Source organism: Gopherus flavomarginatus, chromosome 19 (assembly GCF_025201925.1).
Source record: "Gopherus flavomarginatus isolate rGopFla2 chromosome 19, rGopFla2.mat.asm, whole genome shotgun sequence".
Lineage (NCBI taxonomy): Eukaryota > Metazoa > Chordata > Testudines > Testudinidae > Gopherus > Gopherus flavomarginatus.
In genome coordinates this window covers 2165741-2190214 of record NC_066635.1, presented here as the reverse complement: position 1 = coordinate 2190214, position 24474 = coordinate 2165741, and positions in this window count along the sequence as shown.

Here is a 24474-nt window from a genome sequence, read left to right as displayed (position 1 = left end):
CTGCACTCACTCCGCTGAGCCCACACTGGTTCATCAATGGCAGCGGCGCCCCAGCAATGGGCACAAAGCTCTGCCCATGGCAGTGACCCATGTGCCTGAATGGCTTCCTCGATGGGCAGAGCTGCTTGTCTGGGTGTCTCGGGCACCAGGGTGGGGAAAGCCGACACCCAGGCTGAGGGGCTAGGGATGAAAGAAGCACAGTGCCAGCAGCAGGAGAATGGCTGAACAGCTCTCGTCTAGGTGCTTGGGTACCGTTGGGATCAGAGCCCTCTGCGGCCCACCTCTCACCCAGGGCCGGTGCAAGGATGTTTTGCGCCCTAGGCGAAACTTCCACCTTGCCCCTTCCCCCCCTGCACCTGCGCCCTGAGGCGCCCCCCCGTGGCAGCTCCCCCACTCCACCCTGAGGCACCCCCCTTGTGGCAGCTCCCCCCCTGCCCCAGCTCACCCCTGCTCCGCCCACGAACATGAGCACCCCGAGCACGCCGTCACTGCTTCACTTCTCCCGCCTGCCAGGCTTGCTGCGCCAATCAGCTTAAGCGCCACAAGGCTGGGAGGCGGGAGAAGTGAAGCTGCCCCTGTGTGCTTGGGGAGGAGGTGGGGCAGGGGTGAGCTGGGGCAGGGAGTTCCCCTGCATGTCGCCCCCCCTTTACTTGCTGCAGGTGGCCCTCCCCGGGCTCCCCTGCCCCAGCTCCCTCTGCCTAAATGCCGGCGGCAACCAGGGCGGCCGAAGATCCGGCCGTCACGATCGCTGCTGAAGTAAATGGCACCTCCCAAATGCCAGTGCCCTAGGCGACCGCCTAGGTTGCCTAAATGGTTGCACCAGCCCTGCTCTCACCTGTCAGCAGCATGGCTTTGATGCAACCCCTGCTTGGCTAAGGGATGGGCTGAATGAGAGGAGCTAGCTGGAAATCCTGCCCCACATCAAGGGGGACACGTGATTGGCTCAGGCCTCCTGACCATAAGAACATAATAATGGCCCTACTTGGTCAGACCAAAGGTCCAACTAGCCCAGTGTCCTGTCTTCTGACAGTGGCCAGTGCCAGGTGCCCCAGAGGGAATGAACAGAGCAGGGAATCATCAAGCGATCCATCCCCTGTTGCCCATTCCCAGCTTCTGGAAGACAGAGGCTGGGACACCATTCCTGCTCATCCTGGCTAATAGCCATTGATGGACCTGTGCTCCATGAATTTATCTAGTTCTTTTTTGAACTCTGTTAGATCCTTGGCCTTCACAACATCCTCAGGCAAGGAGTTCCACAGGTTGACTATGCACTGTGTGAAGAAAGACTTCATTTTATTTGTTTTAAACCTGTTGCCTATTAATTTCATTTGATGATCCCTAGTTCTTGTGTTATGGATAGTAAACAACACGTCCTTATCTACCTTCTCTGCACCAGTCATGATTTTATAGTCCTCAATCATATCTCCCCTTAGCTGTATCTTTTCCAAGCTGAAAAGTCCCAGTCTTATTAATCTCTCCTTATACGGAAGCCCTTACATACCCCTAATAATTTTTGTTGTCCTTTTCTGAACCTTTTCCAATTCCAATATATCTCTTTTGAGATGGGGTGACCACATCTGCATGCAGTATTTAAGATGTGGGCGTACCATGGCTTTATATAGAGGCAACATGGTATTTTCTGTCCTATTATCTATCCCTTTTTTGTTTATTCCCAGCATTCTGTTTGCTTTTTTGACTGCCGCTGCGTAGAGTGGATGTTTTCTGAGAACTATTCACAATGACTCCAAGATCTCTTTCTTGAGTGGTAACAGCTCATTTAGACTCCATCATTTTATACGTATGGTTGGGATTATGTTTTCCAATGTGCATTACTTTGCATTTATCAACATCAAATTTCATCTGCCATTTTGTTGCTCAGTCACCCAGTTTTGTGAAATCCTTTTGTAGCTCTTGGCAGTTTGCCTGGATCTTAACTATCTTTAGTAATTTTGTATCATCTGCAAATTTTGCCACCTCACTGTTCCTTTTTCCAGATCATCTATGAATATGTTGAATAGTGCTGGTCCCAGTACAGACCCTGGGGGACACCATTATTAACCTTTCTCCATTCTGAAAACTGACCATTTATTCCTACCCTTTGTTTCCTATCTTTTAACCAGTTACCAATCCATGAGAGACCTTCCCTCTTATCCCATGACTGCTTACTTTCCAGTTGTGATAATCCACCATAACCTGTGGGAAATTGTTCCAATGGTTAATTACTCTCACTTCTAAACATTTACATATTATTTCCTGTCTGCAGCTTTCAGCCATTGGATTGTGTTAGACCTTTGCTAGGTTGAAGAGTCCATTATCTGTTCCCATATCATAGGATTCTCAGGAGATCATCTAGTCCAACCCACTGCTCAAAGCAGGACCAATCCCCAGGCAGATTTTTACCCCAGTTCCCTAAATGGCCTACTCAAGGATTGAACTCACAACCCTGAGTTTAGCAGGCCAATGTGCAAACCACTGAGCTATCCCTCCCCCCAGACTGTGATCAAGTGCTCCCTTCATCTTCTCTCTTTGTTAAGCTAACCAGACAGCTCCTTGACTCTATCACTATCAGGCAGGTTTTCCAATCCTTTAATCACTCATGTGGCTCTTCTCTGACCCCTCTCCAATTTATCAACATCCATCTTGAATTGTGGACACCAGAACTGGACACAGGATTCCAGCAGTGATCGCACCAGTCCCAGATGCAGAGGTAAAACAACCCCCCTACTCCTATTCAAGGTTCTGCTGTTTATGCATCCCAGTATGATATTAGTACTTTTGGTCACAGCTTCATAGTGGGAATTCACATTCAGCTGATTATCCATCATGCCCTCCAAGACTTTTCAGTCACTGCGTCCCAGGAAAGAGTCTCCCATTCTTGTAAGTATGGTGAGATATCCTCTGCATTATATACCATTCCCCCAATCTTTGTGTTACCCGCAAACTTTGTCAGTGATGATTTATGTTTTTTTCTGGATCATTGATAAAAATATTAAAATAGCCTAGGGACAAGGACTGACCCCTGGAGGACCTCACTAAAAACACCCACTCAGTGATGATTCCCTGGTTATAGTTACATTTTGAGACCTGTCAGTTAGCCAGTTTTTAATCCATTGATTATGCGCAGTGTTGAATTTGTATAGTTCTAGTTTTTAAATCATAAGGTCATGTGCTTCCAAGTCAAATGCCTCACAGAATCTAAGTATATTACCTCAGCACTATTACTTTTATCAGCTAAACTTGTAATCTCATCAAAAAAGAGATCAAGTTAATTTGACAGGATTTCCCGTAACCCCTGTTGATTGGTATTAACTACGTTACCCTCCTTTAATTCTTTATTAATCAAGTCCTATATCTGTCACCCCATTATTTTGCCCTGGATGGATGTCAGGCTGACAGGCCTATAATTACCCAGGTCATCTCAGTTACTTTTTGCAAATATTAGCACAACATTAACTTTCTCCCAGTCTTCTGGTGCAACCCCAGTGTTCCAAGACTTGCTGAAGATCAACACCAATTATTCAGAGAGCTCCTTGGCCAGCTCTTTTAAAACTCTTTGATGCAAGTTATCTGGACCTGTTGATTTTGAGATGTGTAACAGTAGTAGTGGCTTTAATATCTGCCATTAGTTCCATTGCATTTCACCCTCTTGTGGTAGTTCTAATGATAACACTTTTTAGCACAGAAAATGCCGGTTAGACTCCAGTACACAGAATCCTTTGTTTGGGAGGAGAGATAAATATAGCCTATGTTAGTAACAAATCTCAAGGTCTTTGTGTCTCCTGACAAGAATCCCAGAATGCCACGTGGGGGCAATATTCAACGTCACCACACTCACTTCCTGGAGATCCCAGTCCCCCCATTTTTATTGTCACAGTGTTGTGAAGTCAGTAACAATGCTCACCCCATTGTCACATCAAAACACGCTGTGGCCCCAGGTCAGTAAGGAACTTAAGCACACGCCTAAGCTTAAACATGAAAGTGATCCCATTTGCTTCTGATTTACTCACTGGTGTGTAGCCTGGCACCTGCCTATGTACCTTGCTGAGTGGGGCTCAAGACACTACAACTCCTTCACATGTCCCCTGGGCACACCTCTGTGACATTCTATGCCTTGGGGGAGTGCCCTGTGACCCACATATTCCTCATTTCTATATAATTGTGAAATTTCACATAATGCATGCCATGTAAGGTATCAGGAGAACGTCACTATTCTATCTAAATATGTATATTACTGATGAATATGAAGTTATGAGAATGTGTTGTATGGTTGTCACTAAAACATGTTGCGAGTTGGGAAACTGCGCAGATATTAGCTCCCCAGAGACAATGATGCTAACCAATGCCCAGGCGGATGTCAAACAACCATCAACAGTCATTGTCCAGCATGGGAGCTACAATTCAATGTCTCGCTTGCACAAGACTACATCAGGGGAATTGCTCAGCCTTTCCTGGGGACTCAGCAATGCTCCCTAGACATGCCTGGACTTGTGTTCTCCAAGTATATAGACTAAGGGTATAAAACAGAACACAGGGGCTCCATTCTTGGCCTTTCTCCTTCCCCTACCTACACTGCAAGCAGCAAGGACACTCAGAAGACTGAAGATTCCAACAGAGGAGACCGGCCCAGGTTTAAAAGATAAACTTGCATATTAAGGACTGTAAGATCCAGTGAGGTGGGAACATCGCTTGAGCTAAATACTGTCTAGTGTGATGAGGGTTAAAATTTAGACAGCGTACTTTTATTTTACTTTCTTTTGGTAACCGCTGTGGCTTTTTGATGATCACTTATAATCGCTTAAAATCTATCTTTTGTAATCAATAAATTTGAGTTTGCCTGAAGTGCTTCGTAAATCTGCTCAGGTTTTACAAAGGCTGGTGTATATCCACTTTCCACTGATGAAGTGATGAATCAATTAATAAACTTGCATTGCTCAAGAAAGGGACTTGAGCAGTGCAAGACTGTATATTCCTCAGGCACAGTGCTGGGAGCTGGGGGGCATTTGGCCCTGGTGACTTTTTCTCTGTGATTGATGAGCAGCTCTGGGAACATTCGTGCAATCTAGCTAGGTGTGGGGCTCCACACGTGAGCGTGTTGAGTGATAACAGTGCCTGGAGGGGTTTGCTGTGTGTCACTAGCAAAGCATTGTGAGTAGGGTGACCAGACAGCAAATGTGAAAAATCAGGACAGGGGATGGGGGGTGTCACGGAGTGTGGGGGAGTCCGGTCCTGCACCCCTCTTCCTGGTACTCACAGTGACTCTCAGCCAGCCAGTAAAACAGAAGGTTTATTGGACAACAGGAATGCAGGTTACAGCAGAGCCTGGAGGTCCAACCAGGACCCCTCAATCGAGTTTTTCTCGGGGTTCAGGGTGCTTGGATTCCAGCATAGGATCCCCTGAGTTCCCATCACCCAGCCCAAAACCGAAACTGAACTGCCCCTCCTCCAGCCGGCTGATTTTTTTTTTCCAGCTTCCCTGGGCCCAGGTGCTAACCCCCTCCCACCTACCTGGCTCAGGTTACAGGCTTAAAAATCCTGTCCCTCACCTAAAGACATCCCCATCTCTCCCATCCCCTACACAGACAGTCCCTACTCCATCACAGGGGGTAATAGGAGCCTATATACGAAAAAGATCCCAAAATCGGGACAATCCCTATAAAACTGGAACATCTGGTCACCCTAATTGTGAGAGACAGCTCAGGCTAGCGAGTTAAGGGGGCACAGGGGTCCCACAGTTCCAGGCTGCACCCTGGAGATCCTGTCACAACCTCCACTCCTCTCTCTGCCAAGAGCGCCCATCGCTGCAGGCACAGCACCAGAGACCACAACTGTCACAAACAGCTGGGCTGAGGATTTTGAAATTTGGGAGTAAAACGAAAACTTTAAAAATTCTGTGCAAAGTGGGGCCCAGCTCTCCTGGGAGCCCCGGCTCTGAGGTGGTGTGTGTGGAGAGCTACCCCAGGACGGCTAAGGAGCCATGCGCCCGGGGACCAGGCTTCCAGGGATCCCCGGATCTCAGCCCTCACCAGCCCAGCCAGCAGGCTGCTGAGGAGTGAGGCAGGTGAGCTGGTGGGAAACCAGCCAGGTTCCAACAGAATGTTGTTAAAATCAAATGGTCTGTGAAACTTTTTGATTTGCAGGAACTGGCAAAAATGTTCCATTACAATGGTCCCAAGCAGCTCTGGTAATGTGGTGTCACTGCTGCCCAGCACAGACACTTCTGTCTGCTCCTGCCCACTTTATTTCCAGGGGAGATTGTGACGAACTGGGAATATCTTAATGTTTTCTCTGAATACTGTGTTGGTGCCTCAGTGTCCTCTGTGCAGTTCTTAAGTATCTAGGTGGTGGGATAAGGGTGTATGATTGCTAAAAGCAAAGGGCCAGTGCACCTAAATGCCTGACCCTCTGTCTCCTAGCAACTGATGGCCTGGGCCCCTCCCCTGCAAAGGTGCCAGCTGAAGGTGTTGGAGACAAAGAGGTCAGGTGACCTCCTGGCCTGGAAAGGAGCTGAGCAGAGGAAGAGGGGCTGGAGAGGGTTGTTAGTCTGGAGCTGGCTGGGGACGAGGAGTGAAGTGCAGATGTGGGAGTCTGGCTCACTGCCCCCCAGAATGGACCCGGCCGAGGGGTCCGGTTCGCTGTATCTACAAGCTCTGTTTTAGACCCTGTTCCTGTCATCGAATAAACCTGTTTTACTGGCTGGCTGAGAGTCACGTCTGACTGCAAAGTGGGGGTGCAGAACCCGGTGGCTTCCCCAGGACCCCGCTGGGGTGGACTCGCTGTGGGAAGCTCACGGAGGGGCAGAGGATGCTGAATGCTCCAAGGAGAGACCCAGGAGGTAAAGACATGTGAGCTTCTTGCCCTGAACAAGTCTGCTCCAAGGGAGAGGAGGCTCCCCAAAGTCCTGACTGGCTTGGTGGGGAGCAGGTCCAGAGCATCACCCGGGGACTCCGTGACAGAGATTCTGTAGGAAGATCTCTAAGGGCAGGAAAGGGCACATTAGCCATTTTGTAGTCTCCTTTATGGAGGAGGCCAATGCAAAGAGCTGTCTCATGCACTCAGATCCAATAGAGGTGAAACAAGTAAATCTTTTGCTCCAGTGGCAGAGAGTTCCACAGCTAAGGGCCCTCCATAGGTAATGATCTGCCCAGGGCTCTGAAGAGTGTCACGTAGGTTTTGTGGCTACAATGTCCCTGAGGCTAGTTTGAGGTCTATGCGGTGGCAGTGGGCATGTTGGGGATAGTGTGTGCTGGGAGAGGCTAGTGCCTAAGTCATCCAACAGTCACACATGGAGCTTGTGAGCAGACACATATTCTTCAACTACCTGAAGGGGGTTTCCAAAGAGGATGTATCTAGGCTGTTTTCAGTGGTGGCAGATGACGGAACAAGAAGCAATGGTCTCAAGTCGCAGTGTGGGAGGTTTAGGTTGGATATTAGGAAACACCATTTCACTAGGAGGGTGGAGAAGCACTGGAATGGGTTACCTAGGAAGGTGGTGAAGTCTCCATCCTTAGAGGATTTTAAGGTCAGGCTTGACAAAGCCCTGGCTGGGATAATTTAGTTGAGATTTGTCCTGCTTTGAGCAGGGGGTTGAACTAGAGGACTTCCTGAGGTCTCTTCCGACCCTGATATTCTATGATTCTACACAGGCATTGGGAAACACATAGATTCTTGTGCCTTTTGGGTGGTCCAGCCTCCTGAGTCCCAGCCTGGAAGCTGGGGAAGCCATACCATACAGGGTTGATGAAGAAAGGGTTGTCCAGTGGTTTCAGCAACTGTCTAGAGCTTAGCAGACCCAGGTTCTATTCCTTATTCCATCACATACTTCCTGGATGATCTTGGGCTGGTACTCATGAGACCAGGTCCCCCAAAAGGCACAAGGATCTTCTTTGTTTCTGGAAATACTGCAAGAGAAGGCACGAGGTGTTTGAAGTGCTCACAGCAAGAGTGCACAATTGAGCAGGCTCCATGGTTATGGCGTAAGTGCAGCAGTTTTATGGCATGAAAACCACTGGGTTGTTTGCCATTGAGCACAATGCATCATGGGATGCTGATGCAATGTTCCCATTCTCCCCTGCAACAGTGTTTTGGTCCCATGAGACATTGCACAAAGTTCCCAAAGCACACTAAATTGCACTTTGGGATAGCTACCCCCGATGCACTGCTTTGTGCACTGAGCAGGTGCTGTGTCACGGAGTGTAGGGGAGTCAGGGCCCTGCTCCCAGGACCGGCTCCAGGGTTTCTCATGCCCTAGGTGCACGGCCATTTCGCCGCCCCACGTGCTGATCCTGCGGCTCCGGTGGAGCTGCCGCAGGCATTCCTGTGGAGGGTCCGTTGGTCCGTGGCTCCGGTGGAGCAGCCGCAGTCATGCCTGCGGGAGGTCCACCGGAGCTGCGGGAGCAGCCGACCATCTGCAGGCACGACTTTGGCAGCTCCACAGGAGCTGCGGACCGACGGACCCTCCGCAGGCATGCCTGCGGCAGCTCCACCAGAGCCGCCTGCCTCCCCCCCGGCAAAATGCCACCCCCTCAATAATCCTGGTGCCCTAGGCGATTGCCTAGGCTGCCTAAATGGTAGCGCTGGCCCTGCCTGCACCTCCCACTTCCTGTGATTCACCGTGACTCTCAGCCAACCATAAAACAGAAGGTTTATTAGATAACAGGATCACAGTCCCAAGCAGGGCTTGTAGGTACAACCAGGACCCCCCAGCCAGGTCCCTCAGAGGGGCAAGGATCTTAGACCCCAGACTCGGGGTTCCCTGCCTCTTCTCAGCCAGCCCAAATCTGAAACCAAAAACCCCTCCAGCAGGTTCTCTCCCTCCTTCTCTCCCTTTGTCCAGTTGCCCCGGCAAAGGTGTCAATTCGCCCCATCCCCATTTCTGGCTCAGGTTTCAGGCTCAGGTACCTTCCCTCACCTAAAGTCATCCCCTGCTCTCCCATCCCCCATTCAGACAGTCCCAGTGACACTAAACGACATCCTCAGGTCAATCCACTCTGCTTCCTACTGCATCGCATCTCTCCCCCATTCGAGACTGAACTGAGCGGGGTCTCTCTGCCCAGTGACCTGAGGAAGTTCAGGGCCCCCTCTCCGGGACAACGCATCCGCTATCAGGTTGGCACTTCCCTTCACATGGACCACGTCCATGTCATAGTCCTGCAGGAGCAGGCTCCATCTCAGGAGCTTGGCGTTGGCTCCTTTCATCTGGTGCAGCCAGGTCAGGGGAGAGTGGTCGGTGTACACGGTGAAGTGTCGCCCAAAGAGATATGGCTCTAGCTTCTTAAGGGCCCACACCATGGCCAGGCATTCCTTCTCGATGGCCACGTAGTTCTGCTCCCGGGGTAGCAACTTTTTGCTCAGGTACACGATGGGGTGTCTCTCCCCCTTTTCATCCTCCTGCATTAACACCACCCCAGGTCCCGTGTCTGAGGCGTCGGTGAACATCATAAAGGGCTTATCAAACTCTGGGTTTGCCAGAACTGGGCCACTGACCAGAGCCTCCTTCAGCGCCCGGAGAGTCTCCTGGTACTGCTTGGTCCAGACCACCTTGTCTGGCTTCCCCTTCTTGCACAGTCCAGTGATGGGGGCGGCTGTGGTGCTAAAGTGGGGCACAAACCTTCAATAGTACCCCACCATCCCAATAAAAGCTTGGACCTGCTTTTTGGTTTGTGGAGCGGGCCAGTCTCTGATCACCTCCACTTTGGTTGGTTCCGGCTTTAAGCAGCTGCTCCCCACCCGATGGCCCAGGTAAGACACTTTAGCCATCCCCACCTTGCACTTCTCAGCTTTTACGGTCAGCCCAGCCTCCTGGAGTTGGTCCAACACTTGTTTAACCTGGGACACGTGGTCCTCCCAGGTCTGGCTAAAGACACAGATGTTGTCAATATATGCCATGGCAAAACTCTACATCCCTTCAGTAGCTCATCCACCAGGCACTGGAAGGTAGCTGGTGTTCCCTTGAGGCTGAAAGGCAGGGTCAGAAACTCGTAGAGCCCCAGAGAGGTGATGAAGGCCGATTTCAGCCTGGCATCTGCATCCAGCAGCACTTGCCAGTAGCCCTTTGTAAGATCCATGGTGGTGAGCTGCCGAGCTTCCCCCAGCTTGTTTAGGAGCTCATCAGGCCTGGGCATGGGGTAGGCATCAGAAACGGTGATGGCATTAAGCTTCCAATAGTCCACACAGGACCAGATAGACCCATCCTTTTTGGGGACCAGCACCACCAGTGAGGCCCAAGGGCTGGAAGATGGCTGGATCACCCCCAAAGCCATCATCTCCCTGACCTCTCTTTCCAGGTCCTGATCAGTTTTCCTGTGACGCAGAAGGGGGAATATCTGACAGGAGGATGTGATCCGATCTCCACCCAGTGGACAGTCAAATTAGTGCCTTGGTACAGATGCAGCACCCCTCTGATCTCAGCTTGCTGGGCAGGGGTCAGCTGATCAGAGAGGGGAATTGTTTCCAGGGGGAAACCAGCTCTTGTCCCAGGGAATAGATCCACTAAAGGGTCATCTCTCTGCTCCTCCCAGTGTCCACACACGGCCAACACCACATTCCCCTGGCATAATATGGCTTCATCATATTGACATGGTACACCTGATGGTGGCGTGCCTGGTTTGACAGCTCCATCACATAGTTTACCTCATTTAGTGGCTTGACAACCTTGAAGGGACCTTCCCAGGCAGCCTGTAATTTGTTTTTCCTCACAGGGATGAGAACCATCACCTGATCCCTGGTGGCGTAGGCGCAGGCCCGTGCTGTGCGGTCATACCAGACTTTCTGCTTCCTCTGGGTTCTGGCCAGATTCTCCCTGGCCAGGCCCATGAGCTCAGCCAGTCTTTCTCGGAAGGTGAGGACATACTCCACCACCGACTCTCCATCAGGAGTGGCCTTCCCCTCCCATTCATCTTTCATCACATCTAGGGGTCCTCTTACCCACCTGCTGTATAACAGTTCAAAAGGCGAAAACCCAGTAGACTCCTGGGGTACTTCCTTGTATGCAAACAGCAGGTGAGGTAAGTACTTGTCCTAGTCCTGCAGGTGCTGGTTCATAAAGGTTTTCAGCATCATCTTTAGTGTCCCGTTGAACCTCTCCACCATCCCGTTGGATTGGGGCTAGTATGCTGAGGCCCAGTTGTGCTGGACCCCACATTTCTCCCACAAGCACCAGAGCAGGGCCAACATGAAGTTGGACCCTTGGTTGGTCAAGCCTTCCTTGGGCAACCCCACTTGGCTGAACATGGTCAGCAGCACATCCGCCACAGTGTCTGCTTCAATGGAAGCTAAGGGCACTACCTCGGGGTAGCGGGTGGTGAAATCTAGCACCACCAAAATGTATTTCTTCCCTGATCGGGTCGTCTTACTGAGAGGTCCCACTATGTCCATGGCCACCTTCTGGAAAGGCTTCTCTACGATGGGCAAAGGTCTCAAAGCTGCTTTCCCCTTGTCCAGGGCCTTCCCACCCTCTGACAGGGGTCACAAGATCGGCAATACTGTTGGACTGTAGTAAAGACCCCAGGCCAGTAAAAGTTCTGTAGCAGCCTCTGCCTGGTGCGCCGGATTCCCTGGTGCCCTGCAAGAGGAATGTCATGGGCCAGTTACAGTAACTTGCGGCAAAACTTCTGGGGGACCACCAGCTGCCTCCTGCTCCCTCATGACTCCATTTTCCCTGTATTTTCTCGGTATAGGAACCCCTTCTCCCACAGGAACCTCTCCTGGTAACCTTGCCCCATGATATGTACCGCACTGAGGTTGGCCAGGGCCCTTAGCTTCCACAAGGAAGGATTTTTCTGCAACTCGGCCTGAAACTCAGCAGCTGGTGAAGGGATGGGGACCGGCTCCCTCTCGCTGGCTGGGTCTGAAGCTGCAGCCTCCCTGAGCTGTGTCCCTGGGCACTCCCTCCTCTCCAGGGTAGGGCCCTGCACCTTGGGCAAGGTATCCTTCCCCTGAGGTCACGGTGTAGTGCCCCTCACTGGCTCTGGCTATAGGTCACGACCAGGGCACCCTGGGGGTTGCTTGGCCAGTCCTCCATGTCCCTCCCCCATTAACACCTCAGTGGGCAAATGGTGGTGCACCCTGATTTCCTTGGGGCCTGTGTTGTACACGAAGCAGTGTGAGAGCGTGTATGTGCGTGTTGTACCTGAGGCAGCATGTGTGTGTACATGCGTGTTGTATCCGAGGCAGCGTATGCGTGTACATGCATGTTGTACCTAAGGCAGTGTGTGCGTATGTGTAAGTGTGTTGTACTTGAGGCGGCGTGTGCATGTACATGCATGTTGTACCTGAGGCAGGGTATGTGTGTATGTGCATGTTTTACTCAAGGCAGCATGCGCGTGTATGTGCGTGTTTTACCCAAGGCAGTGTGCGCGTGTATGTGTGTGTTGTACCTGAGGTGGCATGTGCATGTACATGCTGTTGTACCTCAGGCGGCATGTGCTTGTACATGCATGTTGTACCTGAGGCGATGTGTGCATGCATTTGCGTGTTGTACCTGAGGCAGCATGTGTGTGTATGTGCGTGTTGTATCCGAGGCAGTGTGCGCGTGTATGTGCATGTGTCACGGAGTCCCCGGGTGATGCTCTGGAACTGCTCCCCACAAAGCCAGGCAGGACTTTGGGGAGCCTCCTCTCCCTTGGAGCAGACTATTTTTAGGGCAGGAAGCTCACAAGTTTTCACCTCCTGGGTCTGACTTTGGAGCATTCAGCATGTGCCTCTCTGTGCGCTTCCCACAGCGAGTCCACCCAGGCGGGGTCCTGGGGAAGCCAGAGGGTCCTGCACCCCCACCTTGCAGTCAGACGTGACTCTCAGCCAGACAGTAAGACAGAGGTTTATTTAGATGACAGGAACACAGTCCAAAACAGGTCTTGCCAGTACAGATAACAGGACCCCCCCTTAGTTAGGTCCATCTGGGGCCCGAGGGAGGTCACTGCCCCACTGGGAGCTCCGAGCCTCCTCGGGGCTCCCCTCCATTTCCCAGCCAGCTTCCAAAAACTCCCAAACCCCCTCCAGCCCCTCCTCTCCGGGCTGTGTCTCTTTCCCAGGCCAGGAGGTCACCTGATCTCTCTGTCTCCAACACCTTTAGCATCCCCTTGCAGGGGAGAAGGGCCTGGCCATTAGCTGCCAGGAGACAGAGGGTCGGCCAGGAACTGAGGCCCCCCCACAGTATTCAGAGGGAACATTAAATCCAGTCCCACTTTGTCACAGCATGTTGTACCCGAGGCAGTGTGTGTGTGTGTGTATGTGTGTTGTATCTGAGGTGCCGTGTGTGTGTATGTGTGTGTTTTACCTGAGGCAGCGTGTGCATGTGCGTGCGTATTGTACCTGAGGCAGCGTGCGTGTGTACCTGTGTGTTGTACCTGAGGCGGTGTGTGCGTGTACGTGCGTGTTGTACCTGAAGCAACGTGTGTACATGTGTGTTGTATCTGAGGCAGCATGCACGTGTATGTGTGTGTTGTACCCGAGGCAGCGTGCGCGTGTACGTGTGTGTTGTATCTGAGATGACGTGTGTGTGTACGTGCGTGTTGTACCTGAGGCAACGTGTGTACATGTGTGTTTATCCGAGGCAGCATGCGCGAGTATGTGTGTGTTGTACCCAAGGCAGCGTGCGCGTGTACGTGTGTGTTGTATGTGAGACGACGTGTGTGTGTATGTGCTTGTTGTACCTGAGGCAGCGTGTGTGTGTACGTGTGTGTTGTATCCGAGGCAGCGTGAGCTTGTACATGTGTGTTGTACCCGAGGCAGCGTGCGCATGTACGTGCGTGTTGTACCTGAGGCAGCGTGTGTGTGTACATGTGTGTTGTATCTGAGGCAGCGTGTGTGTGTACGTGTGTGTTGTACCTGAGGCAGCGTGCGCGTGTACGTGTGTGTTGTACCCGAGGCAGCGTGCACGCGTGTATGTGTGTTGTACCTGAGGCAGCTTGTGCATGTACATGTGTGTTGTACCCAAGGCAGTGTGTGCGTGTATGTGCGTGTTTTACCTGAGGCAGCGTGCGCGTGTGTATGTGTGTTGAACCTGAGGCAGCGTGTGCGTGTGTGTATGTGTGTTGTACCTGAGGCGGCGTGTGCATGTACGTGTGTGTTTTACCCGAGGCAGCGTGCGCGTGTGTCTGTGTGTTGTACCCGAGGCAGCGTGCGCGTGTGTATATGTGTGTTGTACCTGAGGCAGCGTGTGCTTGTATGTGCGTGTTTTACCCGAGGCAGTGTGCGCGTGTGTATGTGTGTTGAACCTGAGGCAGCGTGTGCGTGTATGTGTGTGTTCTACCTGAAGTGGCGTGTGCATGTACATGTGTGTTTTACCCGAGACAGCGTGCGCGTGTGTATGTGTGTTGTACCTGAGGCAGCGTGTGCGTGTGTGTATGTGTGTTGTACCTGAGGCGGCATGTGCATGTATGTGCGTGTTTTACCTGAGGCAGCGTGCGCATGTGTATGTATGTTTTACCCGAGGCAGTGTGTGCGTGCTCGTGTTGCTCTCGTGCGGGGCAGGTGCTATCTGAGCAGCGAGGACCCCTCATTGCGCCGCTGTTGTGGAAAGTGGTACAGGGAGCAGGAGGCCAGGAAAGCCTCCCTGGGAGTCTGGGGAACGGGTCACCCTTAGTCCAGACACCCTGAGAGAGACAGCAGCTCTGTGCCTCCGGGCAGGGAGTGGGCATCAAGCCCCTCCCCAGCAGGGCAGCTCCAGACCTTGCCTGCTATGAGCTAGAGGAACAGTTGGGGCTGAAACCCGCTTCTCAGCTCTCCCCCCCGCCGCCAGCCGAGGCACTGCCCGCTCAGATGGGCGAAGGCAGGGCACGCACTGCCTGTGGCTGGCTCCCTACATGAGCAGCACGTTGCAGACTTGTGGTCCTGGTGGCTCCTGGAGCCAGGTCGCTCTCCAGGGCCGTGCTGGCAATGGCTCAGCTGCGCTGCGTGGGGTAATGCTACAGAAACCGCTGGCTCCAGTTCCAGTCTGGTCGAGCCTGTAAGAAAACAACAGCAAGGCAGTTCGAGCCCTCGGCTCCCAAACAATGGCAGTGGCTGGGCTGTTTTTGCCTGAGAAGGAGAAGAAAGAGCTGGCGAGGCAGGGCCGCCCTGCTGCAGCTGGGCCTGCAGGCACTTCACATGCTGCTCTCGAGCGATGCTTGGAGCGAGATGAATAAAGGAGGGCTGTAAACCGCCATCTCGCGCTGTGTCTGACCCAGGCGAGGATACATTAGTTTTGGACAGAACAGCCAGTCTGGGAATTGAGTGGACGGCTCGCGGCTGGTTTTAGAGCTTTAGAGAACAGGAAACAACGTCTCTACAGTGGTCACGCTGCTTTCCAGCTCTGGCAAGAGTACAGCAGAGGGGCCGGCCTCAGAGAGGGGGTGAGAGGAGCCAATCGGTAACTCTGAAATCTAGTCACTCTGGTAACAGCCCCGGCCTTCTAGGGCACTTCAGCTGGACATCAGGGCCAAATGCACCCCTGATGTCAGTGGAGTTGCACTGGGGTGATCCCTGCCCCAGATATGACAAGGTGCCTGATCTGACCAGAACGCCCCCTAGTCTAGCAGCCTCTGGGTTCTAACAGTGCTCCAGAGCCCAGCAGGGACCAGCTGTCTGGCAGCGAAGCCAGAAAAGAGTCAGAATCCTTCCGAAAGCTGCTGTTTTCCAGCCCCTCCTGAGCCCCATCACAAGGAGCAAAGTGTAGCTACTTCCCGGTGTGCGCCGAGCTCAGAGGCTTAAAGGGAAGCAAAGCTCTCCGCAGGAGACAGGCGATGGGCTTGCTCTGGTAGCACCAGTCCCCATGGCAGTTCTGTGCAGCCTTTTCTGCCCTCTGGCTTGAAATGTGTTTGTGGGCTGGCGTAGCGAAATGCTATGAATGGGACATGGACCTGGATTACGGTGGGTGCAGGGGATCATGAAAGGGCTGGGTATATCTGGGGAAAGCAGGCCAGCCTGGGCTGGCAGCTAGTGGACAATGCTTGAGGAGTGAGGCCTAATTCAGCAAAGAGACCAGAGACTGCCAGAGAAAGCAGAAACTGTCTGGGGCAGCAGGGCCTCCCTTTCAGGATATTGCTCTGCTCTGCACTGGGGTTGTCACACAATCAGGCCTAGCAGAGGCTGAGCTGAGGCCACTGACTGCAGAACCAGTAGCAGAACTGCCCAGGACCCAGCTGTAGCACGCCTGGTGGTGCCAGGCCTGGCAACCAGGATCTAAGAGGACCTGCAGAGTGATGAGAGCAGGAAGACTTAGGACACCCATCTCCTGGTGCCCACTTGCCCACTCTGCATCCAATTGGATTCATGAATGAGGTTAAGATGGGTGGGTGTGTTGTGCTCACAATGAGTTCTGGGCCCCAACAAGCCAGACAGTTAATAAGCCTGGAAGCAGACAAGGTTTGAGGTTGGGGATCAAGCCAATCGTTTTATTTATTTCAAAAGAAACCCCAAGACATCACCCGGACTGGCTTTCTACTGCTAATAGCACCTGGCAGAAGGGCCAATAGAGCATAGAAACTTAGCTCAGAGGACACTGCGGCAAAGATGAAATATGGTGTAGCAAACATAACCCCAGCTTCAGCAAGAGACGATGCTGTCAAAGAATGCAAGGAATCCTTGAGACGTGATTTTTGTAACTGACAAAAGCTGCTAGTTCAACATGGTGGCTCTCCAGACAGACCTGAAGTGGTCTGTCCTATCTTGATGGTTGGAGTGCCATGAAACGTCTGTATGAACAAACTCCACTTTCATTCTTGGGCAAACAGGTTCCCAGCTGGGCTCCTGTTCAGATGAGCTGTGGGTTTGTTAGGGAGAAAAAGGTTACTGAAAGGTTATTAAGAATAACTATGTAAGCAAGGCTGGCAGGTGGCCATCTAAGAGGAGAGATGGCCTCCTGAGCTGGGAACAATCAAAAATCCAAGTGTATGCAAATTAGCCAGGCCAGGTGATGTGGTCTTTAGGGTAGTAAAGAAACTGGTGCATTAGCTTAATGAACTACTGATCATTATTTTATTTTTATAAATTATGAGCAACTGTGGAAATAGCAGAGGATGGTAGGAAATTACACGTATTACAGCTCACACAACATTAAAGGGAAGAAAAGTAATCTTGGCAACGCCTGTTGAACTTCTATTCCTAGTGACATAACAGCATACGTATCAAGAGAGCAAGTCATTCAACACTTAGGGCCAGATCTGCAGAAGTCTCCAGCACCCAATGGTTCTTGTTGTGACACTTTGTGACTGGATTTCAAAAAAGCCCAGCCCCCAACACGCTCAGCACGGCTGAAATGTGGTCACCTCCCCAGGCTGAGGGGAACGCAATAAAGCCCTGATCTTGAAAACCACGTCCGCACACACATGAGAGCAGCCCCACTGACTTTGTGAGGTGGGACTGTTGACCTCATGCACATGGTATTTTGAATCTGAATGACTGACGCTTTTCAAACAGGAGAATAACAAACAGCAACTTGGGAACTTCCTGTAGGAATTTTTTGCATGAAAAATCATTGTGTATGTTGAGAAACACTTTGAAATGGATCCATAGCCCCATCTGGCCACTGACCAGCAAGGGCTGATATAAATCCACAACTAACAGCAAATGCAGTTCACTGCTTGTGAAAATATTTACACATCACTGTTAGTACGATTCAGCTCCACTAATGAATTGAGAGACAATACCAACATGGGAAGAATCCAAACTACAGATCTGCAATGGGAGGAAAGGATCTGGCAGTGGTAATGCCAAAAGGACTTTGAGGGAAGAGTGGGTGGTAAATTAGACGATGTAGTTTGTATATACAGCCCCACAGGTCTCACTTCATGAAGCAATGGTGTGATAGTCTCCGTACAGGTTCACGTGTGGTCACACCCAGAATGTCCTGGTCACATGACAAAATTAAGGGAGCCAGAGAAGAGCAACCAAAATGATCAAAGAGCCAAAGGGATTAACTATGACGAGGAAATAAAAGGGCGAAACCTAAGCCATGGCTCGCAGGTGGACCAGCTACACTCTGCGTGTGCTGGAAAATGGATAACATCGAGGATCCAGACGAGCTGCTTACTGGGGTACCTGGGAGATGAATGAAAATGCAGGCTGGATGCCAGGAGAGACTCTGACAGAGACAGACCAAGCTGTGGAACTGCCTCCATGGGAAGTGATAGAACCCTCCTCACCTGAGACTTTTAAAATACCCTGGATAAACCCTTGTAAATGTGCTGTAGGGAATGATCCTGCAGTTGCAGGTAGCTGGGCTAGGTGAACTCATAGGGCTTTTTCAGGTCTAGCTTTTACCAGCCTGTGTTATCCACATAGCAATGGTCTTGCTGAGAAAACAGGCCACACCCTAACAAGCAGGTGATACAAGCCAAGGCTGATGGCAAAGATCCCTACCACAGCCTACTTATGCGTGGAACACAACTACTGACAAGCCTGCAATACTTGCCCAGCTGCTGTTGAGCCAATGGCTTCATTCAATACTGTACTCTACAGAGAAACAGCTGGAACCTAATTGGGGCGAGTCCTGCTGATAGGTAAACAACCCCCAAGCATTCCTGTTAGAAACAGGCCATGCTGAACACTGGGGTTCAATCCAGGTGAGAGAGGACAATGGCCACTGGAATCCTGCTTTCAGAATGAAGCAAAGATCACTTCAGGAGGGCCTCCTGGATGGATAGGACTATGACCAGCTGGTATTATTTGCTCCAGACAGAAAAAAATCACGAGGTTGTGAACCTGTCAGTGATCTCTGTGGTCCTGCCAGAACTTGGGAGACAGGCTGCTAATGCAGACATGCCCACAACAGTGGCATGTCCAAACCCTGTTCCTTCAACCACAGCCTATCAGCCATCCAAGCAGCAAGCAGTGAGGAAAGCTTTGAACTGTGTGGGCCCCAAGGATATAGCTGGGGGATCGACGTCCCTCGGCCCGCGCTGCTTCCCGCAGCCCCCATTGGCCTGGAGTGGCAAATCACGGCCAGTGGGAGCCACAATAGGCCGAACCTGCAGATGTGGCAGGTAAACAAACAGGCCCAGCTCACCAGGGGGCTTACCCTGGCGGGCTGAGTGCCGAAGGTTGCCAATCCCTGGTGCAGGTGGATAACTGCCCATCTCAGTTTGTGCTGTGTGGGGTGTGTTTCTTCAGTGACAAGATAGAAAACAATCAGTGTGACTGATGATCACCACTGCTGAGATTGCCGTGGTGAATTGGAAGGATCCTCTCACACTGGGGAGGGAGATGTTACAGAACGTGTTTCTCTTGCTTCCATTCAAAAAGCTTCTCCCTGCTCCAGAAAGAGATTCCCTTTGCATTAGTCACTGAGTCAGGATGAGCAACAACTATGTTGTCCTAGTGTTCATCCAGAAAAAATATTACCGGAGAGACTGGAGAGCCCTGGGCTTGAGCTGCTGGGGGGTACAGAGAGGCTGGCAAGGAGGGAGCAGGGCTTGCAGAGCATGGCCCTTGGCCCAAGCAGTGTGTGCGGTGCAGACAGTACCACAGAGAGGCCGGTCTGCGCCCGGATGGGAGGAGAAACGGTCCAGCATCTCCAGCATCTGCAGGAGTCTCTAAGTTACACCTGGGGGGCCCTTACTGCTCCTGGTTCTCTGCAGCCCAGATGGCTCCTTTTCCCTTGCAGGGGCTTGGTGAGATCAGATGGGGGCCAGGCTGTCTGTGCTCTATGTTCTTGGGGATCATGAGGGTGTTCAATCCCGGGGGAACCATGACCTCAGTGACCTGCGGCATTTGTAGCACATCTGGTCAGCCTCTGCGTAAGCGTTCCAAGGGGCGGGACCGGGGGGGGGGGGGCTTTAAGCAGGAAACGAGGGCAGTTTGTTTTCCTGGAGACCCCACACTGCTGCTGCCTTGCTGTGATGTGTCTACCTGCTGATCACCACCACCGCTGAGCGGGATCCAAGTGCCTGTCAGTGAGGGCAGATGGAGGGATTTCACACATCCAGCAGAGGAGAGAGACAACCGAGGAGGCTAGCAATACCATGTGCCAAAAGAGTGCAACAGCATGGGGGGATAGGTAGGGTGGCTATGGGCGGCACGACAGGCTGACCACGCAAGAAGAGCATGCAGGAGTCAGACACTGGGGATGATTTCTTGAATATGGTCAATTACACACAGCTGCCCTTTGCCAAGAAGGGTCCCTGTGGCCTCTTACAATACTTTGCTGTACAAAGCAGAGGAGACACCTCCACTAGGGGAGGACAAGGGACTGGCTGACCAAATGCCATGGGCTGAAGCCAGCCTGCAATCCCCGGAGAAAGCACACTCACTGTGTTGCAACACGTGGGTTAAGGGTGAGATACACATTCCATCGGAAACCCCTATTTTCAGCTGTTCATACAGTTCTCAGAAAACATCCTTTTGGATTGAATTTGGTCATGCTTGATCTCAGCCCAAAAATGAAGAATTATTTTGGGATGGTTTAAACAAAAGTTGTTCAGCTGTTCCTTTGTAATGTAAGCATCAAAAATAAATGCGTTTTCCTCTTTTCAGACATCTTCTGTCCTTATTTGTGCTCAGATAACTCAACACTAGCTTCACATTTTGGAAACTTCAGACTTGGCAAGTGCCTGGCTGTCAATGAGGGATCATGGCTTTAATCAGCTGGACAATATTTCCTTAAGGAAAAATGAAGTGGGAAAGGATCACAAATTGCACCGTGCAGTATTTTGTTTTCTTTAAAGGAAAGTTCATGTGAACAGTTATAATAAATCCGGGGTCAGGCATTGCTGCTGTGGGAGCTGAGGGCTCCCAGCAGGAGGTGATCAGAACTTTGCACTAGCTGGGCCAATAGTGGATTCAATAAAGAGTTAATAAACAAGGATATGCAAAAAACAGCCCCTAGGTTAAAGCAAAGTTAAAAATATAAACACAGCCTATTCCCAAAGGCAAGGTTTCCATGGTCCCTGGTATATTAAGGTAACATTGCATTGTCTAACTAGTTACTGAAAATGTTCTATACGTGCAATGTGAATGACCTACCGTTATTATGAGAACCTTAAACTTCGCAAATTATTTTGTATTTCCTTGCTGTGATATTAATGGTGGTGGGTTTGTTGTTAATTTCCTTGGTTTTAATTTATTTTATTATATTTTTAACAAAGCGGTTGGGGCTGAGAATAGCAAAAAGTGTGGATAGCTCATTTCATCCAAGGCATCTAAGGTACTTTAAAATGTCAGCGAGTTAAGCGCCACAGGTCCCTGTGATGTATGTGAAATACACGGAGAGAACTGTTCCTGCTGTCACTTCTGGAATGGGACACAGCAGCTGAAAGAGCGAACCAAACCATAAGGAGTGTTGTGTCTCTGGGGTAGCAGACCTGGTAGATCTGAGTCACAATGTTTGGATTTAGACCCAGATATGAACCTCTCCATGGCTCTCAGATTCAAATCAGGGGTCTCACCTTGTCTCAATATGGAAATAAGTTGCCACCCAGTTGCCAAGTTCAGAACAGGATTTTCTCGAACTTTGCCAAGATTTACAGGGAGGGTGGATGGGGATTTTTATTCTAGCCTATGTGACCTTCACTCCCCAAGTGTCTGTGCGCATCCAGAGCCCTGATCCTGAAACTCTGATCCTGGCAGCCTGCCAGCAAATGCCAGCCATACCCTGGCTTCCACCAGCCTGGTTGCTATCTGCAGGTGACCCCAACACACTCCTAGGCCTGAGTTTTCCCACCAAAACATTGTCCAGCCCGCCCTGGACAGCCCAGACATGCCAGATTTTTTAGAAGGTAAATCATCGAAAACACAAATTAAGCACAGGCACGTACGTACAATGACTTTGTTTCAGCAAACCTATGTATTTATTAACATGATACAAAAGCAACAGCAGAAGAGTCACTGAGCCAGTAAACTTAAAAAAAGTGTGTCATTTTTCATGTAGTCTTAATTTTACTGTGAAATTAAAATAAATATATAATTCTCTCTCTTTCATTCTATAGTTATGATGTATTTAGGTTTAAAGAACTGACCTACTTCAACAACTTTTGATAAGCGGAGCGAGAACATATTTTGAGACCCAAAGGGGTGCAGTAAAGGTGCAGAACCACTGCTCTAAGGATACAGTACACAATAGCTTACTGCCTGAACTGGAGTTACCCAAACAGTTTAACTTAAACACACTGGGTTTAACTGAACAATAAAAGAAGTTTACGAACCAAAGAAGACAGGATTTTAAGTGAATCCAAGTGGAGGCATTGCAGTTAGAAATGGTTACAAGAAAAATAAAGAATGAACGCTTTCTGATGCTTCAGCTGAACAAACTAGGCTTGATGTAAGGCACAGTTCTTACTCACATGCTCCTACCAGCATTACTGCCCAACCTCTTCTGTCAGGATCACGCCCGCAAAGTCCAATGGCTCTTTCTTTTGTTTGCTTAGGTGAAAAGATAGAGAGAGACGCACAGCCCTGGTCTACATTATGCGGGGGGGGGTCGACCTAAGATACGCGAATAGCGTAGCTGAAGTCGGCGTATCTTAGGTCGACTTACCTGGCCTTGAGGATGGTGGCGAGTCGACCGCTACAGTTCCCCCATCAACTCCACTTCCGCCTCTTGCGAACTGGAGTTCCGGAGTCGATGGGGAGCACATGCGGGAATCGATTTATCCGCATCTAGACGAGGTGCGATAAATCGATCCCCAATACATCGATTCTATCCGCCGATCCGGGACACTCAGGGAGTGAATTTCATGCTGGTGGCTGTTTGTGAGCACCTTGGAGAGAGCTACAACAGCAAGGCCTTGTAAGGCACCCCAAGTTGCACGGCAGGTGACACAGCTCCTTGCTGGTCTGGATTGCACCCTGGAAGGTCACAGCCTATGTCTAGTCACAAGAGAATGAGACAATATTAATATCCTTAGCCTCATTTCTGCAAAGTCCGAGCTCTCCAAGACACCACAGCTCTCTTACCCAGGGAGTACGGAGCTGTGTATTGAGGGCATCAGCCAGCACAGAGCAGAAATCAGTTATTTTAGCTGGGAAGTGATCATATGAAAAGAAAAATGAGTCACAGACTTTGAACCTAATTTCTTTAGGCAGCTTCCACTCATGCCAATCCCACACTGCCACATGCATCTGCAGGGCACTTAGTGCCTGATCCTGCACCCAAATAAGACAAGGGGAATTTTTTGACTCAGGCCCTTAGTTCTAAATCGCAGAAGCTGGTTCAAGAAGTAACTATAGTTCAAGCACTCTGGGTGTATCCACCCAGGCACTGGAAGGTGTGATTGCCAGCCCAAGGAGGCATACACAGGCCAGCTCTGATGAAGCTACTGTGCTAAAAATAGAAGCCTAGCGACAGCAGCACAAGCAGTAGGAGGGACTAACCACTCTGAGTACACTAGGTACAGGTGTTTAGTGCACTAGTTCAATAAGTGCGAGTGCAGGTATTTGTAGAGAGTCAGGCCTAATGATTAGTCAGGTGCCTGGCACCAGAGCTGGAGCCAGAGTCAGGAGTCTAGCCAGGGGACAAAGCCAGAGTCAGTGTTAGGGGTAGGGCGCAGGAGCAGGAGCCAGGAGTCAGACAAGGAGGCAGGATCCATAGTAGCAGCCAGCCAAGGATTCACCTAGTTACTCGGACAACTTCCTGTGCCTCTTTCAACCAGCCAGGAGCTCTGTGGGCTAGAGCTTCAGCAGCTCCCTTCTCCAGTGGTTCAGGGGAACTGCTGGGTGGCAGCCAAGGTCTGAGCCCTGGGAAACAGCTATACGGAGCTTGTACCCTCTTGTACCCTAAAACAGGGCAAGCAATGCTGGATGCAGGACACCTCCCTTTGGAGCGCTGCCAGCAGAAGCTCCCAAGAAGTGCGGGAGGCACCGGCACTGGGACCACGGCCCCCCGGCACTCATAGAATCATAGAATATCAGGGTTGGAAGGGACCTCAGGAGGTATCTAGTCCAACCCCCTGCTCAAAGCAGGACCAATACCCAACTAAATCATCCCAGCCAGGGCTTTGTCAAGCCGGGCCTCAAAAACCTCTAAGAAAGGATATTCCACCACCTCCCTAGGGAACCCATTCCAGTGCTTCACCACCCTCCTAGTGAAAAAGTTTTTCCTAATATCCAACCTAAACCTCCCCCACTGCAACTTGAGACAATTGCTCCTTTTCTGTCATCAGGTACCACTGAGAACAGTCTAGATCCATCCTCTGTGGAACCCCCTTTCAGGTAGTTGAAAGCAGCTATCAAATCCCCCCCAATTCTTCTCTTCTGCAGACTAAACAATCCCAGTTCCCTCTGCCTCTCCTCATAAGTCATGTGCTCCAGCCCCCTAATCATTTTTGCTGCCCTCCGCTGGACTCTTTCCAATTTTTCCACATCCTCCTTCTAGTGTGGGGCCTCAACCTGGACACAGTAACTCCAGATGGGGCCTCACCAATGTCGAATGAAGGAAATGATCATGTCCCTCGATCTGCTGGCAATGCCCCTACTTATACAGCCCAAAATACCATTAGCCTTCTTGGCAACCAAGGCACACTGTTGACTCATATCCAGCTTCTCGTCCGCTGAAACCCCTAGGTC